This window comes from Gobio gobio, assembly GCF_949357685.1.
Source record: "Gobio gobio genome assembly, chromosome: 16".
Lineage (NCBI taxonomy): Eukaryota > Metazoa > Chordata > Actinopteri > Cypriniformes > Gobionidae > Gobio > Gobio gobio.
The window spans coordinates 39,159,715-39,166,541 of NC_137109.1; the positions used below are offsets into that span (position 1 = coordinate 39,159,715).

Below are 6,827 nucleotides of genomic sequence, written 5' to 3' on the forward strand. Positions count from 1 at the left end.
ATTTGTTGCAGAATGCTGAAAACGAGTACACTTTATTATTATTTAGTGTATATAAAAAGTAGGCTATATGTTTTAGTAATATTTTGGTGGGGACCTAACAGACGAGCCAAGGCTGATGGAAACCCTTACAATGTTATGCCTGACAAAACTCTTTAAGGTTCTTTACAGAACCTTTTCTTCTAGGAGTGTAGATAAAATCTAGTTAATTATAGTAATAACAATTAATTTAATGTGCACTAGATGATGGCATTAACATCATTCGTTGACGTGCGCATTTTAGATTGAATGGGTGATTGAAAGTCATTTCAGTCATTATTGTTAGTATGTTAATTAAAATTCCATTTAATTTAAAGTCTACTCAAAGTTCATTTTAATCTTTGGCATTAATGGTGTTTTTTTTCTTCTAAAAGTAAGAAATCAGATTGGTGCCAAAAAGTTCTTCTTGCATCAAATTGCAATTGAATCTTGGTCGCCAGCTGTGTTTATAACCCTTCTGTGAGTCATAATAACTGAAACATTCACCATCAGCCAGCTGCTTTTTACATGAATAGAGTTACTGTACTCTCAAAATAACCATTAAAGCTGAGCAATTCATTTTAAACAGTAATAGCCATTGTACACTTTGTATAATAGTTTTAAATGGCAATATGAGTAATGAAGCTACTTTTTCAAACAGGAAAACGGCTTCTAATCTATTTTACATAGGCTATTGCATTAACTCATTCACCTCATGAAAAGTCACGAAGAACTAATAAACGGCAACTAGTTTCTCCACTCAATCTTATTTCTTATTTCTCCAGTCTGACTCACACAGGATCTACGCAATGAATGATCTATGGAGATACCCGCTGAGACTGATAGAGGAGGGAGGGGGAGTGTGAACAGCCTCTAAAACTCTATACTTGATCAAACTTCAAGAGGGAGCAATATTGAGAGTACATGACATTATGACATTAGCCCTTTCCCAGTTCAATTCAATTTTGCAACATTTTGCCATTGGACGGTTTTGAACAGATTTATAGTTCTTAGTCCTACTTTTTATTGTAAAAAATACATATATAAAAAGTCACCAAAATCAAAACTAATACAACAGGAATGTATTTTGACAGAACAAACAAAACGAGAAACAAGCTTTACAAGTGTCACATGACCGGTATCTAAAATACAGTATTTTCATGTTGTTTTGGTTCACAGCGATATCTGAGGCTGCAGTATTGCTTAGAACTGTTTGTCATGCAAAACAAATCAGTATCCATATTAGTAAAACTTAATACACTTTGTTAGATATCAAACACGACTGCTATCTTTGATTGTGGACAGTCATACAAGAAAGCACTGTAACAGAAAAGAAATTGACTGTCATAAAGGCACATATGTCAATTGATATCACAATAGGCAAAATAATGTTAAAAAAGACAAGGAAGAGAAATGTTGTGCTAAATAACATAGGGTTGGTCTGTGCTTTTTGGTTTAGATGACACTGGCTAACTCTGTGTATCCAGAATCCTCAGAGACAATCAAGAGTGCTGACAACTTCCTGGAACATCTACAGGATTAGGAGGGAAAGATAGTTTGATGATGAGAAGACAAAAACTGCCATGCATGGATCTATATCTATATATATAATTTTTATTTATTTTTTACATTAAACTCACTTGCAAGTTTGTGAACAAGTAAGACAGTGCAATGAAAAGCTTTCGCTCACGTTCACTATATCGCCAGCAATGGATTGCTTGACCTACATGAGCAAAAGAGATTCTCTTATTAGTGATTTTAACTACCCATTTCAATCAAAAGGTAATATTACATTAAACATAGTACCTTGGACTTTCTGTTGAAATCCACCTGCTGCATTGCCAATGCAGAAGCAGCCCTGCTCAAAGCTGATCTGATCATATTTTTCGATGTTGGCTAACAAAGTGCCATTTACAGGCAGGTACAACGTGCTTCCATTGGGCTCCCAGCTCTCGGAGTAGTACACACCTCTCTGGCCATCAATCAAGACAAAACCACCTAGAGGTGCTCAAGGGTACCTCAGTCATTTCCGGTCAGTATTGAGAATCTAACCCGCAACCTTCAGGTTACTAGTCTGACCCCCAATTCCAGGGGAGAGCACGGACGCAGTCCCCCACTACCTGTACATTATGCAGATTCCCACATTTGGGGAATTTGCAGGGGTCAGAATAGTCAGAGTGCAATGGCCGAGCTTCGCCCTGGATGAAGCACCTTCCTGATCATGGTGTCTAATCTGCCCCGTAATTAAAGAACGCTTTATGCCAAAAAGGTTCTATATAAGGAGAAATAGCAACACTGGCTCTGCCACTGGAGAGAGTCTGGGGCAGGGTTTTCTGTTTGTTTAACCAATAGAAGGAGGAAGTGTTCAGGAAACATAGGCCTATTCGAAAACAGTCATTGGCTGAATTCAGAATAGCAAATTAGCATGTATACCTATATCTTTTTTGGCAGGAATTTTGCGATGTACTGAATATAAACTATAGCCTATTAATGCACAGCTCATACAACAAGTTGGATATATAAGTATATGTAACTTTATCCGCATATATACAGTATGCTCAGCAATTATATGATGCATAATATTTTAGCAAATCATTCTCAACTACTCAACTGTTGACAAAATGTTCCAAAAGGTTTCTATATAAGGAGAAATGTCTTAATGATTGCACATACTTTATTGTTTTGATGAGTTATTTCATTTTTTTCTAGTGATAAAGTATGTTTACAAGCTGTTTAATTCATAAAATTGATTCATAAAAATGTAAACAAATGAATTAAAATTTAATCCATAAAATGATCCTATGATGGGAACCAGTAGCGGCTCCTGTCAGTAAACTTAGGTATAGGGCAAATTCTGGGTCTTAGCACTAGTTTATGATAAACATTTAGTAAGATTTCTATTCTAAACTCTGAACAAATCAGAATTCTAATGGCCTTGCGTTGTTATTCAGCCTGAGGGTGGAGCTTTGAAGATGATTGACAGACTTTAGATGCACAATGCCATTGCCTTAATGTATTTATTGCCTCCGAATGTTGTTTTAGAATGTTGCAAAGTGTAGCCTATAAGAAATTCCAGCGAGGAAAACAAGATCATGTCTATTCTTAGAACAAACAAGCAAAACTACTGTAGCCTATATTTAGGCTATTCATTTTAGCACGTTTAAACTAAAGGGTAATTTCATTTATTTTATATTTTACTCCACATAAGCAGACATGACACTAGTCACTGACCTGATGCAGATACATTGTTGAAGCAGACGGGATATCGTCTTGGTCTGAAGTGAAGTTTACGTGAGGCAAAGTGAAAATAAGAGGTGCAGTCTGAAACTTGCCCCAATGGCTCTCAATTAGAACCCGCTGCAGTTCCATTTTTCACCACAGATTTACATTGGAAATTTGTGGGGCACTGTAGAGCTGGTGAGAGCTCTGAGACCGACTAACTCGACGCAGAAGTATAAATTGGCCTTTAGTAGGCTACCTTGATTCAAGCCTGCCGGATCCATCCGCTAAATTTTAATATATCATGCTCACTTTATGACTTACAATAGTCCGACAAATATTTGTTGCAGAATGCTGAAAACGAGTACACTTTATTATTATTTAGTGTATATAAAAAGTAGGCTATATGTTTTAGTAATATTTTGGTGGGGACCTAACAGACGAGCCAAGGCTGATGGAAACCCTTACAATGTTATGCCTGACAAAACTCTTTAAGGTTCTTTACAGAACCTTTTCTTCTAGGAGTGTAGATAAAATCTAGTTAATTATAGTAATAACAATTAATTTAATGTGCACTAGATGATGGCATTAACATCATTCGTTGACGTGCGCATTTTAGATTGAATGGGTGATTGAAAGTCATTTCAGTCATTATTGTTAGTATGTTAATTAAAATTCCATTTAATTTAAAGTCTACTCAAAGTTCATTTTAATCTTTGGCATTAATGGTGTTTTTTTTCTTCTAAAAGTAAGAAATCAGATTGGTGCCAAAAAGTTCTTCTTGCATCAAATTGCAATTGAATCTTGGTCGCCAGCTGTGTTTATAACCCTTCTGTGAGTCATAATAACTGAAACATTCACCATCAGCCAGCTGCTTTTTACATGAATAGAGTTACTGTACTCTCAAAATAACCATTAAAGCTGAGCAATTCATTTTAAACAGTAATAGCCATTGTACACTTTGTATAATAGTTTTAAATGGCAATATGAGTAATGAAGCTACTTTTTCAAACAGGAAAACGGCTTCTAATCTATTTTACATAGGCTATTGCATTAACTCATTCACCTCATGAAAAGTCACGAAGAACTAATAAACGGCAACTAGTTTCTCCACTCAATCTTATTTCTTATTTCTCCAGTCTGACTCACACAGGATCTACGCAATGAATGATCTATGGAGATACCCGCTGAGACTGATAGAGGAGGGAGGGGGAGTGTGAACAGCCTCTAAAACTCTATACTTGATCAAACTTCAAGAGGGAGCAATATTGAGAGTACATGACATTATGACATTAGCCCTTTCCCAGTTCAATTCAATTTTGCAACATTTTGCCATTGGACGGTTTTGAACAGATTTATAGTTCTTAGTCCTACTTTTTATTGTAAAAAATACATATATAAAAAGTCACCAAAATCAAAACTAATACAACAGGAATGTATTTTGACAGAACAAACAAAACGAGAAACAAGCTTTACAAGTGTCACATGACCGGTATCTAAAATACAGTATTTTCATGTTGTTTTGGTTCACAGCGATATCTGAGGCTGCAGTATTGCTTAGAACTGTTTGTCATGCAAAACAAATCAGTATCCATATTAGTAAAACTTAATACACTTTGTTAGATATCAAACACGACTGCTATCTTTGATTGTGGACAGTCATACAAGAAAGCACTGTAACAGAAAAGAAATTGACTGTCATAAAGGCACATATGTCAATTGATATCACAATAGGCAAAATAATGTTAAAAAAGACAAGGAAGAGAAATGTTGTGCTAAATAACATAGGGTTGGTCTGTGCTTTTTGGTTTAGATGACACTGGCTAACTCTGTGTATCCAGAATCCTCAGAGACAATCAAGAGTGCTGACAACTTCCTGGAACATCTACAGGATTAGGAGGGAAAGATAGTTTGATGATGAGAAGACAAAAACTGCCATGCATGGATCTATATCTATATATATAATTTTTATTTATTTTTTACATTAAACTCACTTGCAAGTTTGTGAACAAGTAAGACAGTGCAATGAAAAGCTTTCGCTCACGTTCACTATATCGCCAGCAATGGATTGCTTGACCTACATGAGCAAAAGAGATTCTCTTATTAGTGATTTTAACTACCCATTTCAATCAAAAGGTAATATTACATTAAACATAGTACCTTGGACTTTCTGTTGAAATCCACCTGCTGCATTGCCAATGCAGAAGCAGCCCTGCTCAAAGCTGATCTGATCATATTTTTCGATGTTGGCTAACAAAGTGCCATTTACAGGCAGGTACAACGTGCTTCCATTGGGCTCCCAGCTCTCGGAGTAGTACACACCTCTCTGGCCATCAATCAAGACAAAACCACCTAGAGGTGCTCAAGGGTACCTCAGTCATTTCCGGTCAGTATTGAGAATCTAACCCGCAACCTTCAGGTTACTAGTCTGACCCCCAATTCCAGGGGAGAGCACGGACGCAGTCCCCCACTACCTGTACATTATGCAGATTCCCACATTTGGGGAATTTGCAGGGGTCAGAATAGTCAGAGTGCAATGGCCGAGCTTCGCCCTGGATGAAGCACCTTCCTGATCATGGTGTCTAATCTGCCCCGTAATTAAAGAACGCTTTATGCCAAAAAGGTTCTATATAAGGAGAAATAGCAACACTGGCTCTGCCACTGGAGAGAGTCTGGGGCAGGGTTTTCTGTTTGTTTAACCAATAGAAGGAGGAAGTGTTCAGGAAACATAGGCCTATTCGAAAACAGTCATTGGCTGAATTCAGAATAGCAAATTAGCATGTATACCTATATCTTTTTTGGCAGGAATTTTGCGATGTACTGAATATAAACTATAGCCTATTAATGCACAGCTCATACAACAAGTTGGATATATAAGTATATGTAACTTTATCCGCATATATACAGTATGCTCAGCAATTATATGATGCATAATATTTTAGCAAATCATTCTCAACTACTCAACTGTTGACAAAATGTTCCAAAAGGTTTCTATATAAGGAGAAATGTCTTAATGATTGCACATACTTTATTGTTTTGATGAGTTATTTCATTTTTTTCTAGTGATAAAGTATGTTTACAAGCTGTTTAATTCATAAAATTGATTCATAAAAATGTAAACAAATGAATTAAAATTTAATCCATAAAATGATCCTATGATGGGAACCAGTAGCGGCTCCTGTCAGTAAACTTAGGTATAGGGCAAATTCTGGGTCTTAGCACTAGTTTATGATAAACATTTAGTAAGATTTCTATTCTAAACTCTGAACAAATCAGAATTCTAATGGCCTTGCGTTGTTATTCAGCCTGAGGGTGGAGCTTTGAAGATGATTGACAGACTTTAGATGCACAATGCCATTGCCTTAATGTATTTATTGCCTCCGAATGTTGTTTTAGAATGTTGCAAAGTGTAGCCTATAAGAAATTCCAGCGAGGAAAACAAGATCATGTCTATTCTTAGAACAAACAAGCAAAACTACTGTAGCCTATATTTAGGCTATTCATTTTAGCACGTTTAAACTAAAGGGTAATTTCATTTATTTTATATTTTACTCCACATAAGCAGACATGACACTAGTCACTGACCTGATGCA

At 36.2% G+C, this 6,827-nt stretch overlaps 1 long non-coding RNA gene across 1 annotated transcript; it reads right to left on the reverse strand.

Moving 5' to 3' along the window:
* Window positions 1-1,116: 1,116 nt before the first annotated feature.
* Window positions 1,117-1,958, reverse strand: LOC307139437. The gene is made up of 3 exons (XR_013818132.1): window positions 1,822-1,958; window positions 1,656-1,738; window positions 1,117-1,546 (listed from the first exon to the last, which is right to left on the reverse strand). It is a non-coding gene; the product is annotated as an uncharacterized lncRNA (long non-coding RNA).
* Window positions 1,959-6,827: the final 4,869 nt, after the last annotated feature.